Here is a 24,136-nt window from a genome sequence, read left to right as displayed (position 1 = left end):
ATATTGGGCCCCACTGGCCAGTACACATGTATTGATTAAGTCTTTATTATGATCTTGGTACCTGCCACTCTTAGGTGATTCCGAGGAAAGTGTATCATATTGTCCACCTCTGGCTTCCTTCAGGGCATCTGATCCATAGTCTGGCAATAGCTAATGAGGTCTTGGTTTGAGAGCTCTTAAAATGATATTAAGGGGCGCCTGGGTGGCTCAGTGGATTAAGCCGCTGCCTTCGGCTCAGGTCATGATCTCAGGGTCCTGGGATAGAGCCCCGCATCGGGCTCTCTGCTCCGCAGGGAGCCTGCTTCCTCCTCTCTCTCCACCTGCCTCTCTGCCTACTTGTGATCTCTCTGTCAAATGAATAAATAAAAAAAAATGATATTAATAACCTCTGAAGCAGTAGCACAGTATAATGATTAGCAATCCCCTAGGTCTAAAACCAAAGTGGATACCAATTGGACAAGTTGTTTAACTGCCTCAATTATCTCTTTAGTAAAATGGGTATGATAGTAATAGTATATATCTCATAAAGTTGCTTTAAAGTTACAGTGGGTTATTTAAGCCTTTAATGAAAGTAATCAATAAGGATTGTCTATTACTACAATTATTAAGAGGCAAAAGAAAAAGAATTATATCAAGTCACCAAGTTATACACCTCCAATTTATACAATGTTGTATGTCAGTTACATCTCAGTAAATCTGGGGGAGGAAGAGGCAAACACCTGAAGTGTCATCTTACAAACCGAAATAGTGACAGTCGTCCTTTTCCAGCATCACGGGACCTGTACTATTAAGACTCTTTCAGTTGGGTTTCAAATTATAGAAATTAGCTTAAATGAACTCAACTCAAACTAGCTTAAGTGAAAAAGAGGACTTTCTTGGGGTACCTGGGTGGCTCATTCGGTTAAACATCTGCCTTCAGCTCAGGTCAGGATCTCAGGGTCCTGGGATCGAGTCCCACATCAGGCTCCCTCCTCAGTGGGGAGCCTGCTTCTCCCTCTCCCTCTTCTGCTTCTCCTGCTTGTGCTCGCTCGCTCTCTCTCACTCTCTATCTCACTCTGACAAAATGAATAAATAATATCTTTACATTTTTAAAGAAAAAGGGGCTTTCTTGACTCATCTTTCTGAAAAGCCCAGGGTTCTCTATACATCAGCTTCAATGTAGCTGGTTTCAGGAGCACGAAGGGACGTTATCAGGACTTGGCTTCTTTCTGTCTCAGCTCTGCTTTCTTCTCTGCTAATATTATTCTCAGGCAGGCAGGTTCTTCTGGTAGAAGCAAAATGACTGTTGGCAGTGTCAGACTTGCATTTTCACAACTGAACAGCCATGGTAGAAAGAGCCAGCAGGAGTGCCTGGGTGGCTCAGTGAGTTAATTTCGGCTCAGGTCATGATCTTAGGGTTGTGAGACTGAGCCCCACATTTGGCTTAGTACTGGGTGTAGAGCCTGCTTGACATTCTCTCTCTCTCTCTCCCTTGTCCCTCCCCCATCCCAAAAAAGAGAAAGATCCAGCAAAAATTCTAGCCCTGATTCTCATTGGCCTAAATTATACCACTTACTCTTCAACCAATCTCTGTCTCTCTGTGCGGTGAGGCCTAGATCATGGGCCTACTCCTAAGTGAGTAGAAGGGCTTTTCCACAGAGGCAAAGCAGGGTCTTGCTTACCAGAAGGAAACCAGTAGAGGCAGATAGAGACAATTTCGGATTTTGTGGAAACTGAAGCTTTATATTTTGGGGTCTCTTTAATAAAAATAATACAAAATTAAAAATTAAAAAATATATCTGAAACAGAATTTTATTTAGACTGAGAAAATAAACCACAGCCAATTACTAGAATCTCAGAGATTCAGCGAGGAGAGTTAAGATGGCGGAGTAGGAGAGAGACCCTACGCTCGCCTGGCCCTTCAAATACAGCTAGGTAAATATCAAATCATTCTGGAATCTTGGAGATTCGGGTTCTTTTCTTCTGAGGCAATATATCAGAAATGCTTATATATACAAATGCTTCTGTTCAGGTGGCTTCCTCTCCCCATCCAGAACACTCCATCACTTCTGGAATTTCCCGCCACTTACAGGGACCCATGCAAGTAAAGAGCTCGGAAGCTTGAACTTTGTTAGCTTCACAACAAACCCACCTCTGGACACAGGGCAAGCAAAGCAAGATGTCTATTTCTTAATAGCAAATTCCTTGTTTTAAAGAATGGCGATCTGGACATATATCTAAATAACCCTGTGCAGGCCACCACGCCTGGGGAACCTTGGGTCTTGGCAGAACAAGCGATCATCATTTTGTACTTTGTGGCATTCGCCAAACCCAGCTGGAATTTTGCTGCACTGATTTTAACAGCTCTGCACTCATGTAATTCAGTGCTTTAAAGGCCATGTTTTATTTGGCACTGCTGCCTTCAACAAACTTACAGGGACCGTTGGCCCCAGGAGTCCAAAGCTGAACCTGTCCTGCCCCAGCCCCCGGCGATGTCCTAATTTCCTCCTCTTCTTCTCATCTACCTTGTCTTCCACTTCTCTTCTTCCTCCTCCTTTTCCTCCACTTTTTCTTCTTCCTTCTCCTCTTCCACCCTGATTATTTTGACAGATCTTTGAGTTCAGACAGTACATCACACATGAGGCCTAAATTATGAGCAAATTCCACTGACGTCAGGCCATTTGTACATTCAGTGAACTTGGCTCGATTTTTGGCATCTCTAAGCTGTGTCCATTGGAGATGCAGACAAGTGCCTTCCGGGCAGCAGAGGCATTCCAGATGGTGGTGTCGGGATAGGCTCGCCAGCATACTACCTCCCATCCGAGCCAGGGCTCCGAATGCCATAGGCCACTCTCAGCACATCCCCACAGCTGCTGTTGACTCTTGGAAGGAGAGTGGCAAACATACTGTGACTTATCAGGGGAAACCTGCAGATGATTAACTCTGGGCCCATTAAATGCTGCATTTCCACCCAAGCAGACTCCAGGCTGGGGGTAAAAGCAGGGTAGGAGAGAGGACAGACTCAGTGGAATATCAGGAGTTTGGCAGCAACCAAAAATGTTTTCCCCAAGCAAAGGAGACCCTTGAGTAGGAATAAAAAACATTTGGAGATAGACAAGCAAGGTCTCTGCTAGTCCCCTCTCACCTGTGTAAACTTGATGGATTGCAGTAGATATCGGCCATGCATTCTTTCCCACACTCTGCTTCTGAAAATAGCATCCTCTTTCCTTTGGGACACTCCTTTCCTACTCCCGATGGCCTCAGGGCTCTATCTTCCTACCCCCCATCCCCATCCCTTCTCCCTCCTATATCTCAATGATAGTACACAGGAGGACCTATTACACTGTGACAGCCCCCTGGACATAGCAAATAAACACATGGTTTATGCCAGCCCATTATGGTCCTTCCTTGACAGTTTCCAAAATTTGGGGTGCCTGCGTGGCTCCGTTGTTTGAGCGTCTGGCTCTTGGTTTTGGCTCAGGTGGTGATCTCATGGGTTGTGGGATTAAGCCCTCTGGGTGTCCTGCACCACACTCTGTGGGGAGTCTGCTTGAAGGATTCTCTCCCTCTGCCCCTCCCCCTACTCTGTCTCCCCCTGCTCGCTCTCTCAAAATAAACAGGTAAATCTTGAAAAAAAAAAAAAAGTTAAGTTTCCAAAATTTCTAAATTAGGTCAAAGCTCTGTAAGAATATTAATATACCTTACAACTAAAAAACAAGGGAGAAAAAAAAATAGCTGTTGCCCTAGTTGGGAGAAAGGAGACATCCAAATTTAAAGATTAAGGCTTCACTTCTCTGAATCGCTGCTACAGCTACCTAGATTTACGGGGGCAATGTGGATTACACATATGTGAATTTTCCTGGCAGCCTGAAGGCTATCCTTTCAAGGGTAAGAGGACCTCTTCCTATTTTTTTTTAACCATATTATTTGCAGACTTTTCTAAAACGTTCTAGATACTTCCCTTACTTTTAAAAATGGGAAATACCACCTTGAACCTCTTCCTGATGGCTCAGGGTCATCAAAATGAGGCTCATTCAGTTGGCTCTGTCATAATACAGTTTGAGGCCCCTTTCTTTCTTCCTTCCTTCCTTTCTTTCTTTCTTTCTTTCTTTCTTTCTTTCTTTCTTTCTTTCTTTCTTTTTAATATTATCCACCCTGTACTTCCTAACTCCTCTCTGCTCACCCCAGCACCACAGGGTGAACCCCGAACAAGAATGAGCTTCACTGGTATGCTTAAGTGTCTGTCTTCGGCTTGGGTCGTGGTCCCAGGGTCCTGGGATTGAACCCTTGCAGTCCTGCCTCGTGCTCCTTTCACAGGGGGAGCCTGCTTCTCCCTCACCTTCTGCCTTCTGCTCCCCCTACTTGTACTCTCTCTCTCTCTGTCAAATAAATAAATAAAATCTTAAAAAAAAAAAAAATAGAATGAGCTTCATTGACAGCCCGTGCTCGTTTCCCTTCCTGTCTTGTGTTCCCCTTTCCTGACGGGCTCAGCATTCCCCTGACTCCTGAACTTCTGTTTGCTTCCTGCTTATAGCCCAGCAGTTTCCCCTTAGATCACACCTGTGATACAGCTGCTCTGGGGCCGACCTTTGGTCCTCTTCCTCATGTGCCACTCTGCCTCTACCCTTGGGCCCTGTTCTGCTTCCAGCTGGCACTGGGACTAAGCCAGGCGAGGGTTCCCTGACAAGGGATCAGATGTTAAATGAACAGGGACCATTTGCTGCATGGACAAACAACCTTACACACCACTGTAACCCCCAGAGTATGATTTTAAAATAGTGGAGGGCAAAATAAATAAATAAATAATAAATAAAATAAAATTAAATAGCAGAGAGCAGAAGAAGGCTTCCAGAGGCTATCGGCCCCTGCTGCAGAGGGCATATCCTAAATGGGTAGGATAGATGTCAGTTCTCTGGGAGCATCAGTTTCCATTTTTACTGGTTTGTTGGGTTACAGATGCTGCTTTGGAATTGTCAAATTTTCAAGCCTGACCACTAAACTTGACTGCTGGCTCCTGTCTTACCGAGGCTTTAGCTTTCTCTTGTTCCCGCGCAGCTGACCCAGGAGCCCATAGTCACCCAGGGTACAACATTTTCTTTTCTGCTCCAACAAGCCCATCTCCTTATCTCCATAAAAAGGGTTTCAAGATGAGTTAGAAAAACATGAAAATGTATGTGTATACATGTCAAAAATGGATCTTAAGCCATTTTCAAGGTTAAAGGGAGCTAACATGATAAAAATTATTCTGAAAGAATGGACACCCATTTTAAAAGCAAATGCAAAGGAGGAATCATGCCAAATTAAATGCTAAGTTAAGTATAAACTTCCGATTCCCATTTTAGAACTTCAGAGCACCCTGACCAATTCCATGTTCTCCGTGACCCGCTGGGTAGTGGCTTTTTGGCTCCTTTTACAGGGAGCTAGACCATCTGGCCAGCCAGCCAAAGAAAACAGATACGAGCCCAGCCTGGAGGCTGTCCCTCCCTTTGTACCTTTTTTGCTTACGCCATTTGCTGTTGTGCTCACTCTTGCTCTCATCCCATGGCATACTTTATTTTTTAAAATTTAAAAAAAGATTTTATTTATTTATTTACTGAGAGAGAGAGAGAGAGAGAGGGCATGAGGAGGAGGGGCAGAGGGAGAGGGAGAAGCAGGCTCTCCATTGAGTAGGGAGCCCAATGCAGGGCTTGATCCCAGGACCCTGAGATCATGACCTCAGCCAAAAGCAGATGTTTAACCCATTGAGCCACCCAGGTGCCCTCCATGGCATACTTCAATCCTCAATCTTGGCCACACATTGGAATCATCCAGAGAGCTTTTAAAAAATTCTGATTTGCAGGCCCAAACACAACCAATTAAATCAAAATCTCTGTGGTTAGGTCCTGAGCATAGCATTCCCCGCACAACATTTCACTGAGAAAAATTTCAAACATAGAATAAAGTTAAAAAACATTTACAGGACATCTGTATATCCACCACTTAGATTTCACCATTATATTATACATGTCCATCCTTCTGGGAACATTTTATTGCCTCATGTCCAACTATCTATTAACATTGTGCTGATCATCCATTAATCTGCCTTATTTTTAAATGTATTTTATCTTATTTTTTAAGATTTTATTTATTTATTTGACAGACAGAGATCACAAGTAGGCAGAGAGGCAGTCGTGGGGGGGTGGGGAGCAGGTTCCCCACTGAGCAGAGAGCCTGACATATGGCTGGATCCCAGGACCCTGGGATCATGACCTGAGCCGAAGGCATAGGCTCTAACCCACTGAGCCACTCAAGCGCCCCTTTTTAATGTATTTTAAAGTAAATTGATGACCAGGGCATTTGGAGAGGGGAGGATGGAGAGCTATTGCTTAAGGGTAACAGAGTTTCTTTGTGATGATGAAAAAGTATCAGAAACCGATGATGGTGATGGTTGCACAGCATTGTAAACGTAACTAGTATCTCTAACTAAATGAATTATACACTTAAAAATGGGTATAATGGGGACGCCTGGGTGGTTTAGTTGGTTAAGCGGCTGCCTTCGGTTCAGGTCATGATCCCAGCGTCCTGGGATCAAGGCCCATATCGGACTCCTTGCTTGGGAGGAAGCCTGCTTCTCCCTCTGCCTCTGCCTGCCCCTCTGTCTGCCTGTGCGCTCGCTCGCGTGCTCTCTCTCTCTCTTTCTCTGACAAATAAATAAATAAAATCTTAAAACAAACAAACAAAAATGGGTATAATGGGGGTGCCTGGCTGGCTCAGTCAGAAGAGCATTTGACTCTTGATATGAGTCACATATGAGTTCGAGCCCCACTTTGGGTGTAGAGATTCCAAACAAACAAACAAAACAAAAAAATGGTATATATTTTTTAAATATTTATTTGAGAGGGAGAGAGAGAGAGTGGGGGGAGGGGCAAAGGGAGAGGAAGAGAGAGAAAATCTCTAGCAGACTCCCCACTGAACGCAGAGCCCACCAGGCCTCAATCTCACAACCCTGCGATCATGACCTGAGTTGAAATGAGGAGTCCGGCGCTTAACTGACTGAGCCACCCAGGCACCCCATGGTATATTTTATTACATACACACACATTTGTATATAAATATTGTGTGTGTGTGTGTGTGTATACATTATTTAACCATAACAAAACATTTTGAAATCACAGATGATGATGTTTTACTTCCTGTGCTTGGATCCTGTATATGTGTTTGCTTCTCTTCATTCTTTATACTGTGTACATATATCATAGACACTCGATCTTATGTACTGAGTAGAAAGACTTTTTTTTTTTTAAAGATTTTATTTATTTATTTGACAGAGACACAGCGAGAGATGGAACACAGCAGGGGGGGTGGGAGAGCGAGAAGCAGAGGAGCCCAGTGCGGGGCCTGATCCCAGGACCCTGAGATCATGACCTGAGCCAAAGGCAGACGCTGAACGGCTGAGGCACCCAGGCGCCCCCTCAGTAGTAAGACTTTTAAAAACAGCAAGTAGTATTCTTTACCGGCAGGAGAATACTTGGGTGTTTCTTCTATCAGGAACGCTTCCTCTCTTTCCTTCACCTACAGCTGTTCTCTCTTCCGGAGCATGAAATCTCTCCCTCACCACTGCAGCCACCGCGAATCTCCCTTTCTTCTAAATTCGCTTAGTGTCTTTGCTGTTCTTCCTAGCTCTCTGAATTGAGTACTGTGTCATTTCTTGGTCCTTTCGTCTCAGGCAAAGAGCTAGCACACTTGCTCTGATCTCCAGCTCGAGCCTCACCTCACCCTTTGGTGCTCTGCTCTTACATTGCCTCTCAGGGGCTCTCTTGTGTGTTGGCTTTTGATAGTCAAGGCCATGGAACACATCTTCAAAGCTGGCAGGCAGGGGAAGGGAGAAGCCAGGGTACTTCTCACTCTCCTTGCTCTCTGTGGAATCTGGCGGGGTCCCACTGGGCAGTCTCTCCCAACCTGGCCCCAGCTCTCCCTCGGGCAGTTCCCAAGGTGCTTCTAGCTTCTTCTGCCTGAAACCTCAGGTTTTGGGGCTCTGGTAATACCGTCTTTTCCCAGTGTCACCCATGCAGCAAGGGGAGGAGCCACCTGATTTTGCCAAATCTCTGGGTTGCTTCCCATTCCCTATTTGGCTTGTTCACTCTTCCATTCATCTACATAACTAATCCTTCCTTTAAAAAAAAAAGTCCATCCTCTGGAAACCATTTATTCTCCAGGAGAGATCCCAACTGATACAATGTATAGTTAAAAAACAAAAACAAAAACAAAACAAAAAACACAGGCTTGGAATCTGGAAGAACCTAAATCTGAATCCTGTGGCTTACTCTACGAACTTGGACAAGTGACTTAACCTCTTTCTGTAAACGGGGATCACAACACCTAGCTCACTGAGCTGCTGTAAGTGTTAAATAGCATACAAGTCCAGCCATGCTGTATGAATAGTTCCCGTGCCATGGTTAAGACTCTGTCGACAGTAGCTATCATCACTGCTTTCTAAACTTCTTTTTTTTTTTTTAAGATTTTATTTATTCACCTGACATAGAGAGAGAGCGATCACAAGTAGGCAGAGAGGCAGGCAGAGAGAGAGGGGAAAGCAGGCAGAGAGCCCGATGTGGAACTCGATCCCAGGACCCTGAGATCATGACCCAAACTGAAGGCAGAGGCTTAACCCACTGAGCCACCCAGGTGCCCCTGACTTCTAAACTTGATAGCAAGACTGTATTATTATTATTCTCTTTGTGTCCCAGTGCTTTATTTAAAGGTATTTGTCACATTCTTGCCTCTTAAAATTTTATTTCATCAGCAACTTCTTGAGCACCTGTGCCGTGGTAGCAATTGTTCTAGGCACTAGTTCTAGGATACATAATGAAAGTAAAGGCCTTGCTTTCAATGTGCTTACAATCTAATAGGAGTAAGAGACAACAGTGACTAAGTCTACGAAAGGCAGCTCGACTAACACAGCACACCGAGGCACATGTAACATGGGTGGGTACAAGGCTGAAAGAGTGAGGGACCAGCTCTGCTTAGGAATATCAAGCCCAGCTTTAGGGGAGTGGGAACCCTACTGGCTTCGAAGGAAGAGGCAACAAATGCAAGGAAGAGGAGCTCCCGCTGAGGGAATGGTGGGAGCTAATGGTAGAGCTCTGAATTTGTGCCCTTGGAGCACAATGTGCCCCGCCTGCTCCTTTAACTGGAATATGTTGGAGGGACACCTAGAGAGAGACCTTGAAATCCTTGGGAGCTCCTGGGCATGGACTGGATTCTGCAAGTAAACAAATCAGGAAAGTTTTGAGGAGAGGAGTGATTTGCTTCATCTGCAACCTAAGAAATAGAAAAATGGAGTTTGGGCAGCCATGTTAGCAAGTTCCTGCGATGGTCCTACTGTGGTAGGACTCAAAGCACTTGGGGATTGATATAGGGGATGAGCAGGAGGGTTAGTTAAAATTGCCTCTAAAGCAATATTTTTCATTCTATGCAGCAGAATAATGTCTCATGAATAACAACAATAGTTATGGCTATTTTTTTTCAGTGTACTTAGAAAAAAATACATGGATATACATTTCATACCCTGGCCTGTCATTATCATAGAAGGCTCTATATGATCTGACCCAGATGACATCTTGTACCTCATGTCAGCTCTTCCTCTTGCTTTATGTACTCTAGCCCTTTCAGCCACTTTTGTGTTGCTCAGATAGGTCAACCTTGGTCCCGATTCAGGGCCTTAGCAGTTGCTATTCCATCTGCCTGGGATGGACCTTTGCTTCTCCTTGTATGATCTGGCACCTTGTTTCTTACCACTCTTCCTTTTACTTACTCTCCTTTGAGCATTCCATCCCTTGGCTCTTCTTTCTGGATATATCAGGCACACTCTGTCCCCAAGGCTTTTGAACTTGCTCTTTCTTCCTGCCTACAATTATCTTCCTCTAGGTTTCTGCAAGATTCACTTTCGTATCTCTTTCAGGTCTTTGCTTATGTGGCACCATGTGAGGGATCCCTGTAACCCTGTTTAAACTTACTTTGTTTATTTATATATTTATTTATTTTAAAGATTTTATTTATTTATTTGACAGAGAGCGAGAGATCACAAGTAGGTAGAGAGGCAGGCAGAGAGAGGCGGGGGAAGCAGGCTCCCTGCTGAGCAGAGAGCCTAATGAGGGCTCAGTCCCAGGACCCTGAGATCATGACCAGAGCCGAAGGCAGAGGCTTAACCCACTGAGCCACCCAGACACCCCAACCCCATTTAAACTTTAAAGTGAAAATGAGGGGCACCTGGGGCTCAGTGGGTTAAGTGTCTGCCTTTGGCTCAGGGCCTCTCCTGGGATCAAGTCCCGGATTGGGCTCTCTGCTGGACAGGGAGCCTGTTTCTCTCTCTCCCTCTGCCCCTCCATCCCTGCTTGTGCTCATTCTCTCTGTCAAATAAATAAATAAAATCTTTTAAAAAATAAATAAAAATAAAGTTAAAATGAGATAGTCATTCCCTATTTCCCCCCATAGCACTTGTTACCATTTTGGCACAATATATATTTTCCTTTTTATTTTTGTCTTCCCACACTGGAAGGTGAACTGTATTGTATTAGTACAGTTCACTGTATTAGGTCTTCTGGTCTGATTTTGTTTCTTGTTCTTCTGCGCCTGAAACAGTCCTGACACATAGTAAGGGCTCAGGGAACATTTGTTGCGTGAATGACTGAATGAGTGGAGAAATGACTCCAGTCTCATTCTGTCTCTGATATCTGGTAAAATGCCTTCCTCAGAAACGCTTTCTCCAACCTTCCCATCTAAAACAGCCATTCCCATCCTAGCTATTCTTTATAATATCATCACGTTTTCTTTTACTTGTAGTACTTGTCACTCTCTGAGATTATTCTGTTTATCTTCTCATTTATTGTCTGTCCCCTTGCTCCTCCATTAGACTGTAGGGTCCAGGGGCACCCAGGTGGCTCAGTTTGTTAAATGTCTGCCTTTGGCTCAGGTTACGATCTCAGGGTCCTGGGACTGAGCCCTGCATTGGGCTGTCTGCTCAGTGGCGAGTCTGCTTCTCCTTCCTCCTCTCCCTATCTGATCTCTCTCTCTCTTTCTTACTCTCTCAAATAAATAAATAAAATCATAAAAAAAAAAAAAAAAGAACGTAGGCTCCATGAGACCTGGGACCTTGGCACATACTAGGTAGTCAATAAATATTTGTTAAATGAATGAAGAAAAGCTGTGCTTCCCATGGATTATCTCACCTCACAGCAACCCCCTTAAGTACTACCATTAGACTCTTCCCTCGAACTATGAAACAGAGATTTAAAGTACTTACACATCTGGGAAATGGTAAAACCCAGATTTGAACATGGGCAATTTGTTTAACTGTGGGACTTGTCAGAGCTTCTGAATTTACAATCTGTAAGAGAAGGAAAGAAAGCATATGCAACATTACCCAAACATACTTAACCACGGGATTCTCTTTTCTGGTGAAATATTCCTAGAGTTTTATGGATATATTTTGGAAATGCAATTATAACTTTCTAACTGATTCATTTGGGAAGTTGGTAGAGTTTTATTTACAGATCAATAACGTAACTACATTGTAATCCCATGTGGCCTAATATGTGTTAAGAGGTGTGGTGAATGGAAGAATGGAAGTCTTCTCTGCCGGAAAGGGAGCTCAGGTTTATTGTCAAAAAAGCAATAGAAGAGGAAACAAATCTAGGTGAAAGAGACCAAAAAAAAAAAAAAAAGTAGTCCCAGTAAGGCGCAAAGATCACCTTTCTTCCAGCAAAATCTGGCCATCAGTATGTGGGCCTGAGTAAGTCAGGCAGCAGAAAATTGTTCGGCCTGTAGCACAGAGGAGCCTGCTATTCTCAGCTGAGAAGTAGACATTGGTATTTGTTTACTCGACACGGTTTTCTTTCTTCCTCTTTCTAACAGAACCCCATGTCTGCCCTTGTAATTCACCCTCTCTCACCCCGCCTCGTGCTTCCTTATCTCCCTGAGAGTGAATGGTGTAGAAATGAAAAGGTCACCTTATACGCATCTGGTCAGCAGCACAGAAAGGCCAGACTGCCTGGGGACTTCTGGAAAAGTACCTGTCACTACTGGACAGGGAAAGAGACGCGTAGACAGAGCGGGTGTCGTGCCTGCGTGATGCCTCGGGCTGGGCAGAGCTAGCAGTCATGAGAGGGCACAACAGAAACATGGAATATTCTCTCAGCTTTCTCAGGGGCTTTACTATTTATTTTTGAGCCAGGTATCTTGGGAGGCATATTAGAGTGATTGATTTTTAGATAAGGAAATAAGGGGTGCTTGGGTGGCTCACTTGGTTAAGCGTCTGCCTTTGGCTCGGGTCATGATCAAGCCCCGCGTCAGGCTCCCTGCTCAGCCGGGAGTTGCTTCTTTCTCTCCCTCTGCCTCTCCCCTTGCTTGTGCTTACTTGCTCCCTCTCTCTCTGTCAAATAAATAAATAAAATCTTTAAAAAAAATAGATAAGGAAATAAATCCCTCCTTTCCAGTGAGTAGCATTATCCAGCTCCAGAATTTTAGCCACGACTCCCTATTTCAGGTGACTGTCAGTTGACTATTTCAGGAAGCAGGGGCTGGGCCTCAGTTACTCAGGCAGTTTGCACAGGCTGTTGCAACAGAGCTGGATCCGTGCCAGTTCAAGGGTACTGCCTAAATTGGTTAAGAGCAAGACTTGTGTTAGAAGCAAACTGGAGGGGAGTAGCTAGCAGATCAATGGTGTAATAGCGAATAAAGATCCCCTACATACCGCTGTTGAAGATTTTAGGGATTCTTCTCATTCCTAAACTAAGTTCTCATCACTTGGGTGCCCAGCTACATGACTGTCCCTGGGTCTTGCGAAATTCCTACTTGAAACCTGCAATGTCTGCTCTCCTTCCCTTTCAAAACAGGGGGCTGCTTGCCCACGTCCTTGTCTGAGATCCTGTAGAAGATAGCGCCTGGAGGAGATGTAGACCAGGTCAGACTCAGCTCTCTCTCTTTTTTCTTTTTGTAAATTTATTTTATTTTGGGGTGCCTGGGTGGCTCAGTCGTTAAGCGTCTGTTTTCAGCTCAGGTCATGATCCCAGGGTCCTGGGATCAAGCCCCATATGGGCTCCCTGATCAGCAGGAAGCCTGCTTCTCCCTCTCCCACTCCCCCTGCTTGTGTTCCCTCTCTCACTATGTCTCTTTCTGTCAAATAAGTAAATAAAACCTTAACAACAACTAAATGAATAAATACATTTTATTTTAATTCTGGTATAGTTAGCATACAGCATTATATTAGTTTCAGTACAGTATAGGATTCAACACTTCTGTGCATCACCCAATGCTCATCCTAAGTACACTCCTCAATCCCCATCACCTAGTTCATCCGTCCCTCCCCCTTCCCCTTCTGGTAACCACCAGTATATTCTCTGTAGTTAAGAGTCTGTTTCCTTCCTTATCTCTCTCTCTCTCTTTTTCCCTTTGCTCATTAGTTTTGTTTCTCAAATTCCACATATGCGTGAAATCATATAATTTGTCTTTTTCTGACTGACTGATTTCACTTAACATAATACTGTCTAGCTCCATCCATGTCATTACAAATGGCAAGACTTTTAGATGCTTTAAGGAGTGAAAGTGAGCACTTCTGCCCCTCATCCCCTAAGTTTGCTCAGGTAGCTTGTCCAAGGCCACACATTTAGTTAGTGGAAGAATGAGGATTAAAATACAAGTTGTCTAACTCCCAACATCTGTGGCCATGACCATGACACTAAGTGAGACCTTTCAAAGATTGTGCCAAGTAATTTCACATGTGAGAAAATCCTGCAAAGGGCTTATAGAGAGGGGCGCCTGGGTGGCTCAGTGGTTTAAGCTGCTGCCTTCAGCTCAGGTCATGATCTCGGGGTCCTGGGATCGAGTCCCGCGTCGGGCTCTCTGCTTGGCGGGGAGCCTGCTTCCTCCTCTCTCTCTCTCTCTGCCTGCCTCTCTCCCTACTTGTGATCTCTATCTGTCAAATAAATAAATAAAATCTTTAAAAAAAAAAAAAAGGGCTTATAGAGAGACAAAGATAATGAGACTGATCCTCACCTTGACCTGTCATCATTCCCCACCTTTGACTTCTGCCCAAAGTTTGAACTTTTCACTCTCAGTATAGAGCTCTGGTTCCTCACTATAAATGCATAGCGTCATGCTTCACATCAGGTATAGCACAAATAAATATGTGGGTCCTATCTCACACTCAAGGGGACGAGCTTCCTGGGCACAACTGTCACTTGGATCCCTCCCACTAGAGGAAGAGGATCCAGCAGGATGGAGGAACCCATGAACCACTAAACTTTTGTTGAAGAGGGAATCTCCATTACTATGATGAAGATGGTTTCCCAGAACTGGGCACTCGGGCAAAGCTGTCTGGGTCGTGAAATTGCTGGGCTATCATCAGGGTATTGGAAGTAGCAAGGAAAGTTGTCGTATTCATCATCACCTCCCTGGGATATTTGTTTAAGAGCCACGAGTGAAACTTGTTTCATATTCTCTTCCTTGACTTAGTGTATTTGTTCATTGGGCAGAAAGCTCATGTCAGGCTTTCTAGCTTGTTTTAGACCTTCAAAGGCATGAAAGAATGATAGTTATAGAAACTTGTTTATATATAATAATATATAAAAATAATAATTATTATTTTATAAGTTTATAATCTTGAAAAGGCTTACAGTTTGAACCTTTTTTGGAAGAAGGGATGGGAAGTCAGGCTCATAATCCTGGAGTGGCCATATTTGGACAGGTACTAAAAATGACAGTTAGTGGTACAGTGAGCGAAGTGGGAAAGAAGTTTAAATGAATAAACTTCAATAGACAAAACAAGAAGCTGTGGTTATTGACCTACAGTACAGAGAAAGAGAAAGACAGAAACCAGCTTGCCCTGAGTGCTAGTTACATTTAGGCTGAAAGCAGAGACAAAGATAGTGAGTGTTTCTCATGGATTAGATGTAGACTCTGCAGAAGAGAGCCAACCTGGAGCCATTTCAAATTTCCCTCAAGAGTTCTACTCAAAAACATGAAATGACTTCAGCAAAAGGCGGGTTCACCTGATTCCCACTGCTGTTGGTGGGGGGGGGGGTGGGAGTGGGAAGGGGGATATAAGTGACCAGCTGGAGGTAAATGTTTCACCCAGGGTACAGGCCGTTCAATGTGGGAGCCTCCAAAGTACCCATGAAACCACCCACAAGAAGAATAGTCAGCTTTGAACATCAACCAGAAAGAGACAGCTTTAAACATTTGCCACAGCCAGAGGAAACCGATGCCAAAGTATCTTGGTGCCAGTCAGGTAAGACATTTCCTTACCCTTTAGTTCTTATTCCTCCCCCACTATTTTAATATTGGAAGATCCAGTGGCAGCCCACAGGCAAGTGGGATCAGAGGAGTGGAAGCAACAGAGGGAAACAGAGAAGTTAGGGAAACAGAGATGGGGCTAACTTAGCCCCTTCCCTCACTGCTAGCACCTTGTCAAGGGGAGAAATTTAACTTTAAATGGAATTTGGCATTTTGACTTTTACATTTAAATGACTGAACATTTTGATTAGCAAAATAGGACTATTCATATAACTAGACCCCGTGTGAAGACTTTTACTATCTAGGAGTGCCCTGGTCTGTTTTTTTTTTTAAGATTTATTTGTTTTTTTTATTTGACAGAGAGAGCGATCACAAGTACACAGAGAGGCAGGCAGAGAGAGAGGGGAAAGCAGGCTCCCCGCTGAGCAGAGAGCCTGATGCAGGGCTCAATCCCAGGACCCTGAGATCATGACCTGAGCTGAAGGCAGCAGCTTAACCCACTGAGCCACCCAGGTGTCCGGGTCTGGATTTCTCTTAAAGGAAGGACTGCCTCCTCAGGATGGGCAATGTGGACAAAAGGAAAAGTTGTTCTTGACTCCACCCTAAGAGTCCACTGACTTGAAGTGCCTGCCATAGTGTTTCGAATTGTGTTTTTCTGTCATATGCAACTAAAAAGGTTCTACTGAGTATTCCATGTATAGATTAAATACCAAATATATACAAAAATGGATTTCCTAAAGTAAAGTCTTACTTCAAATTCTAGCTCTCTCTGCTTTTTGGAAAGGACATTCGGTAGTCAGAAGAAATATATTTTAATGTTGGGAAGGGCTTGCGAAGGGTGCTTTTTCAAGGGATTTTGTAGGAAGTCAAACATGAGATTGTATGCTGATTTTCTCAAGAGAAAGGTAAGCATCAGTCTCCTTTTTCCCTTTAAGAAGAATCAAGTGACAAGCTGTATGTATCCTTCTTAACACAGCTGTGGAACTGAAGCCTCTCTTTGCCTTTGGATTCCTGGGATATTGCTTGATGCTGATTTCCAATTCACAATTTTATGGATCTCTTTTTTCTGTTGCTACATCTCTGCATTTTGAACAAATTTGTTTCTTGCATTTATAATTAGTCAACCAGTCCAAGTCCAATAAAAATTTAAATGAGGTCACATATTTGATGGTTTTAGCATGCCTAATAATTTCCATCTTTTCTTACTCAAATACTCATACATATTAGCATTTTATTTTTCTGCTTTCTACTCATTTTTTAAAATAGGTTTAAACAAAATATTCAAATCATTGCATAAACCAACTATGCTTTATGCAAAATAATACAATCCAGACAAAATAGGACCAATAGCTAATGACACCATCATGAAAACTTTATTAATTAGCAAATGTTTGAGATTCGCAATTTATGCATAGAAAAAGTGGGTTAGGGAGCCTGGGTGGATCAGTTAGTTAAGCGTCTGCCTTTGGCTCAGGTCATGATCCCAGGATGCTGGGATCAAGTCCCACATTGGGCACCCTGCTTGGTGGGGAGTCTGCCTCTCCCTCTCCCTCTCCCTCTGCCCCTACCCCAGCTTGGGGTGTGCCTGCCGTGTGCACACATTTTCTCTCTCTCTCTCAAATAAACAAATAAAATCTTAAAAAAGGGGGGGGTATAAGGTGTCAAAAGACAGGGTCAGAGTTTCATTCATCTGAAGGTCACTAGTATCTAGAAACACGATGCTCAGTAAATTTTTGCTCAGGGAATGAATTCCCTTCCTAGAAGGTATGGAGTAGATTTGTAAGTTTGATAAATTTTACCTGATTTTTAAGATATGTACTGAATCATGTTAATTCTGCTTCCTTGACTATTATGTTCAAACCATTTGAAATATCTAGATTCAAACCTTCCTCGTTCCCCAACACGAAGATGAAAATACTGGGACAAACACAATTTTGGACTACTCCTTCTCATGTGCTAGAGGTCACATGAGAGAATAAGATACTTAGAAGTTGTTTTCCTTCAAAAACTTTGAAGTGTTTGTCAAGACATTCAGTGAGGGGTGCCTAGCTGGCTCAGTCAGAAGAGCATGGGGTTGATCTGGGGGCCATGAGTTCGAGCCCCACATGGAGTATAGCGAGCACTTGAATGAATAAAAAATTTTTTTAAAAAATTTTAAAAAAGACATTTAGTGAGAGATTTCAAATGTGACAATTTAAAAGTTTAAAAATAATCCAAGATAAGTGAGTACAAGACTACAGAACCAAACCTTATGAACACTACTAACATATTCACTAATAGATGTTTCTAATTTGTGTGTTGAAAGCTTGCCTTATGAAAATAGCACTAGAATAAGAAATGACTACATTAAAAACTTGGAAGCTAAGAACTTAATTTCTTCTTGAATTCTAATTCTGCCATTTGTTGGCTCTTCAGAAAGTTGGTTGGTTCACCATATCTCAGTTTCCTCTTGTGTAAAAAGGGAATAATAGTACCATCTCCCCATGAGAGTCTAGAACCAGTTGTGAGATAAAAAAGGAGAAGATAGATGGTGATCAAAATATCACCTGCTAAATGGACAAAGAATTGAATGGACTGAGAACTGAAGGTGTGGCTTGGATATATGCAATACCAAGCATCCTAATATGGAATCACAGTCATACATTGAGTAGCATTGAATCTGCTGGGCTCCCCATGCTGGAGATTGCCTCTGTGAAACGTACGGCATGGAGAAGCGAATAGAACACATGCTCTCTGTGGATCCTGGGTTAAAATGAGGTAGGAAGGAGCTGGGATAAGCATTTTAAAATTCTTCTTAACTCATCAAGATGAGAAGTCATTCCTCTTTCCCTGTGGGAGGTTGGAGAGGGGTTGTCAGAGAATTGACAGGAGTATTACATTAGTGAAGCTCCTTCTATAAACATTGGCGTGGAAGGACATTTCGTAGACTTTTGTTCTCTTAATCCATAGGGATTAAGAGACCATTTAGTCTGTACTCAACCAAGCTGTGGCTATCCCCTTGTGGGAAACACATCAGCAGACTGTCAGGATCATTCATTTCTCACTTTCGTAAGGCTATTCCTCCAACACTCCTCTGTGGAGTGTTGCCATGCTCCTCTGTGGCTCCTCCTGAAATACTCCAGGTAAGTAATGTTGCCTCTGTCTACAGAATGCTCTGAAATAGGCCAAATGAACACATTAAATAAATTAACCTAGAGGCAACACTGTATCCAAAGCTGAAAATCAATTTCCTATTTTATTTCCTAGCCCAAATGATGTCTCGCCAAGTTGTCCAGTTACCGTTGACCCTTGAAAAATGCAGGGGTTCAGGGTGCCGACGCCCTACACAATCAAAAATCCATGTATAATTTGTGACTCCCCAGAAACTCAACTAGTAATAGTTTACTATTGGCCGGAAGCCTTACCAATAACATAAACAGTCAGTTAGCAAATATTTTGTATATCATATGTGTTTTTTTTACAGTGTTCTTACAATAAAGTAAGTTAGAGAAAAGAAAATGTTAAGAAAATCATAAGCCAAAAAAATACTTTTACAGTAGTACTGTATTTATTTTAAAAAATTGCATTTAAGCAGACCTACACAGTTCAAGCCTATGTTATTCAAGGGTCAACTGCACATATGATTTATTCGGGTCCACTGAGAAGCAGATTCCAAGAAAAGACCAAACATGTAAGAGATCTACAGAGAAAGAAGGTGAGGAAAGCGTCCAAACCACAGCACTAGTCTGACACTTGTGCAATAAGAGAAGGAAAGGATTTTTCTCACACCTGGATAGGAGGAAACTTAGACTGCAGTGCAGTTCCTAGGAAGGTTAAACCTGACTGATAGGGAATCCTTGAGCCAAAGTTGCTTGTCGGAAGAATTCTATACCTCATTAAAAAATACCTGCCCCAGGACCCCAGCCATCCTCAGTCACTGGCTAGGAGCCCTTAGCAGCAAGGATGGTCTCTATGTGAACATGATGGTAGTATGCTCCCTGCAGCGGGAGACCTGAGCAGTGTATTTTCAGGGCCGCAACATGTATATAGCCCATCAGAGTTTCAACAATTTGACAACATAAAGATACTCCCATAATAATATATTAACAATAAGATGCTTCACATCTGAATATAGACCCCTTCCCATGACCAGATTCCAGGAAGAAATTACAATAAAATTTAAAAAAATTGGATGCTCTTGCGAGTTAAGTCCAAGTAAGTTCAAGTTCAAAAGAACTAAAGTCATGCGGCCCCTGGCTGGCTCAGTTGGTAGAGCATGTAACTCTTGATCTCGGGGCTTTAAATTCAAGCCCCATGTTGGGTATAGAGATTACTTAGAAATTAAATCTTTTTTCTGGGATGCCTGGGTAGCTCAGTTGGCTAAGGGTTTGACTCTTGATTTCATCCTGGACTTGGAGCCTACTTAAAAAAAAAAAAAAAAAAAGAAGAGTCAAAATTCATCTTCCCCAAATTCTTATCCTCTCAATCTTAGTCAAGACATAGGATTGTGTTCCCTGAGCAGCACTTCTGGAATGGATCTGGTGCCTTCAAAAACTCAGGATTATAATTTGCCTTCATGGTCCCCACTTTATAAAAAAATCCAAAGAATTCCTAGAACATACACGATAAGAAGAGTTCTAGCTAAAAATTATGCATCTTAGAAAGCAAACCAATCCCTACAACATAATGCAGCTATCACAGGGAAATTATGCTCCCAGATCACTTCACCGGGTGAGGCCAAAGATTATATTAAAAGTGAGTAGATGGAAATAATCTGGGTTTTCATTTCGCCAAGATTCATTTATTCATATCACAAGTAGTTGTGGAATAACTACTGTGTTCCAGGAGTTACGCTAGCTGTGAATTAAATAATGAAAGTACTTGCCCTCATGGAACAAAATTGTATTCCATTGGGGAAGGCATTCTTTGCATGGGACAAGTAATTAAATTTGTAACATATTAGTGACATGATAAGGAGAAAAAAATAAGTAAAGGAGGAGGCCATGACATGTTGGGAGGGAATTGGAATTTTAGCTAGGATAGACAGGGAAGGTAATTTCAAAAAATAAAACCTGGAGGATATTGAAGAGCAAGTCAGGAAGATATCTAGGGAGCAATCACTGTAGGGTAGAGGGGATAACAAATGCAAAGATGATAGGTAAGAATGTTCCCAGAGAGCTTAACAAACAGCAAGGTCTGTGTGGCTGGTGTACAGTGAGTAAGGCAGACAGTGCCCAGGGAAGAGATCAGAGAGACAGAGAGGGACAAATTGTGTGGAACCTTATTAGCATTCACTCTGATGAGCTGAGAGGCCACTGGAAGGTTTAGAGTAGAGTATTGACTTGAACTAACAGGATCATCCTGGACGCCACGTTGAGAAGAGACTATATAGGTCCGGGTACAGAAGCAGGAAGATCATTCCGGAAGCTGTTGCGGTAATCTAGGGATGAAATTATGGTTTGGACCAAGGTAATAGCAATGAGAGGGATGACAAATGGTTGGGTTTCTCTATGGAGTATGACGGCAGTCACTTCCAGTCTTCTGGAGTAGAGAAAGTGTGGGCTTAAACTCAACCGTGAGAAATCACCCATCAAAAAATTAATCTCTCACTTCCAGTTTTGGAGAAAGAGACATATCTGCATACTATCTCCTTTCTCAGGGAGTGGCGTCTGTGACACCTCTGGCTTCCAAAACAGCTGAAAAGTCTTCACGGATGGCAGCCCTAGCCAGTAGGTTTTCCTTGAAGTGCCACTCCTTTCCTTCCTAACATACTCAAAACCACTTGATTTCCCTTTTTCCGTCGAGTCTCACATTTCTGACATTTCCATGATGAAGAGTGGGGCCCCATCTAGTTACATAGCCTCCGTGATGTCTTATGAACGGCATTTCGGTCCTGAGCCCCAGGGACTGTTGCTGTTACTTCTTGCCACAACGAAGACACCTGCCTCCTATAGATGACTTCCTTCTGCTTTCTACAGTCGTTTCAACAGGATAATCACTCTCAGCAGAGACCTGAATTAATGCTGCTTTTGGAGCTTGTGGCCCTATGGGCCCGGTGAGTTTCTCTTACCTATGTTACATCCTACTTAAGACCTTGTCTTTCACTTTGAATGTCACAAGCCTTGAGCAGCATTTCTTTGAGCTACATTTTTTCCTGCAGCCAGAGATTAGGCCTCTGGTGTTACATTTCCTCCGTCTGTCCCACTGCTACTTTTCAGCAAGACTCATCTGAGTTGATAACCTTCCAACCTGTTTTTTAGCTTGTTCGCCTTCTTTTTCTACCTATGGGAAGGCTGGTCTGCTTTACTAGATTATAACAACCTTCTTTCTTTTGCTTTGTTACACAAATGCTTTCTTTGTCTCTCTTTTGTTTTCTGGCCCAGACACACATCTTTCTTACACACACCTCTAAGTTTTGCTTGGTGGGGTCTTTCCTAGAGAGACGTGTGAAATCAATACATTTTATGTTTGCCAAAAGCAAAGAAATTTTCAACTCTCTAAGCTGCCTACTAGTCCCAGGAGACCGTCTCCTAGGAAATCCATATCCAGTCCAGGCCTGCACTTGACTTATCCTTGTCTTTTCTCAGCCTTGCAGAGCCAGGACCTGATCCACTCTGCTGTTGGCCTTGTCCAGAGCAGACCAGAACAGGCGCTTTTTGCAGGCTGGAGTATCTGACAGAGAATGGGGAAGGGGAAAGGAACAGTAGTTATATTTGGTCTTTATTGTGTGTTCTCATCCCAAACTCATCAAAGTTGCTTCTCCTCTCCTGGGAAGTACAATACTTCCAGGCCTCTAAGTACATTCAGGCCAGGAAGATTCCAGAAGTCCCTCCTTGTCCGTGGTTTTGCTCTCCATGCTTTCAGTTACCTGAGACCAATGGCAATCCGGAAGCAGATGATCCTTCTGACATCTTGGCAGAAGGTCAGTAGTAGCATAACACTATGTCACTGTGCCTGTGTTATTCATCTCATCATGTAGGCATTTCTTCATCTGACATCATCACAAGAAGAAGGGTGAGTATAGGACAATAAGATACTTTGAGAGAGAGAACGCATTCACTTAACTTTATTTACAGTGTATTGTTATAATCGTTCAATTTTATTCTTAGTTGTTGTTGTTAATCTCTTACAGTGCCTAATTAATAAATTAAATTAAAGTTTATCGTGGGTATGGATGTATAGGAAAAGACACAGTTGTGTACATACTACACAGTATGTAGAGGGTTAGGGACTGACCACAGTTTCAGTATTTACTACTGTACTCTAATGGAAGGAAATGTACCCTGTATGGAAGGAAATATCAGGGGGTAAGTGTTTGCCCATAGAGATATGTAAAATACTTAGCACGGTGCCTAAACAGAGATTAGTACTCAAATGTTGGCTATTATAAATTGAAAAGAAATTGAAAAACTGAGATGAAAATTATTTCCAGTCTGTCACATATAGGAGTAGGGCAATCAAGCAAATCCTACAATATTGGATTTTTTTCCCCTCAGTCTCTTTTTAAGAGTCAAACTCTATGCCTTAAAGTGTTCTTTTAATGATCATCCATGAATACAACCTGCTTCCGACATGGATCGGACAAATGAACACGATGAGGTCAGTTGTGAATTTTTTTCCTTGGATCTCAGGACCATAGAATTGGATTAATCCTAATCTTTGCTTATGACACAGTCTCCTCTTCAGTTTTTCCCTCTCTCCCTCCTTTCCTTTCTTCCTCCTACCCTCTTCTTTCCCTCCCTGCCCAGCCTTCTTCCTAACTCGAGCCCTCTCCTAGGGAATCTGACCACACCAGCACCATTTTCTGAGTGGAATAGAACTTGAGGACTCTTTTGCCTTTCTCCGCCTTTCCCTCCTACGCAATTGTATTTGTTGGGCTGTTTCAGATTTGAATAAATGCTGAAAGTGACAGACGTTTCACATCTGGAGGACATCACTGCTGTCTCTTTTGGTTTCTCACAGAATTCTAAGTGCCTCCCTAAAGCTCAAAGGATGGGTGGGGTTTTGACTCAAACTTTGCCCTGTTTGCCAACCTCAGGGAGTCTAGGTTGAGTTAGAGAGAATGTAACAAAACCTGACAGTAGAATAGCCTAATGTGGTTTGGAGTTTTATTATGAAACTTCCGCCTAGTTCTGCTTTTCACCCAGTTGTGTCATAAGAAAACAGCCAAGAGTCATTTCAGTTTTTGCTCCCGATCTTCTAGAATAACACACACATTCAGTATCTAAATATTCTGCATTGAAATTAACAAATTATCCTAAGATGTTGAAATTGTATTATGGACTGGTTCACGAGTCCATGTGAAGCTATTTTCTTATTTTGTTTCAATTATGAATATATATATGTATATATTTATATAGTATATATCTATATATATATAGATACATCTATATATATACTATTACCATATATATGCACACACACTATGTACAATATCAAGATCTACATAAAATACACCCATTAGGGACACTTGGGTAGCCGATTGGTTAAGTGTCTGCCTTTGGCTCAGGTCATAATCTCCCAGTCCTGGGATTAAGTCCCACATCAGACTTCCTGCTTAGCAGGGAGTCTGCTTCTCTCTCTCTCTCCCCCTCCCCACTGCTCGTTCTTTCTCTCTCAAATTAATAAATAAAAATCTTTTAAAAAAATACACACATTAGGGGCACCTGGGTGACTCAGTGGGTTAAGCCTCTGCCTTTGGCTCAGGTCTCAATCTCAGGGTCCTGGGATCGAGTCCCACATCGGCTTCTCTGTTCAGCAGGGAGCCTGCTTCTCTCTCTGTCTGCCTCTCTGCCTACTTGTGATCTCTGTCAAATAAATATTAAAAAAACACACACACACACACATTAGGGGCGCCTGGGTGCCTCAGTGGGTTAAGCCTCTGCCTTCGGCTAAAGTCTGGGATTGA

This window comes from Meles meles, chromosome 8 (assembly GCF_922984935.1).
Source record: "Meles meles chromosome 8, mMelMel3.1 paternal haplotype, whole genome shotgun sequence".
Lineage (NCBI taxonomy): Eukaryota > Metazoa > Chordata > Mammalia > Carnivora > Mustelidae > Meles > Meles meles.
The sequence above is the reverse complement of the archived record's forward strand: the minus strand, read 5'-3'. Positions refer to the sequence as shown.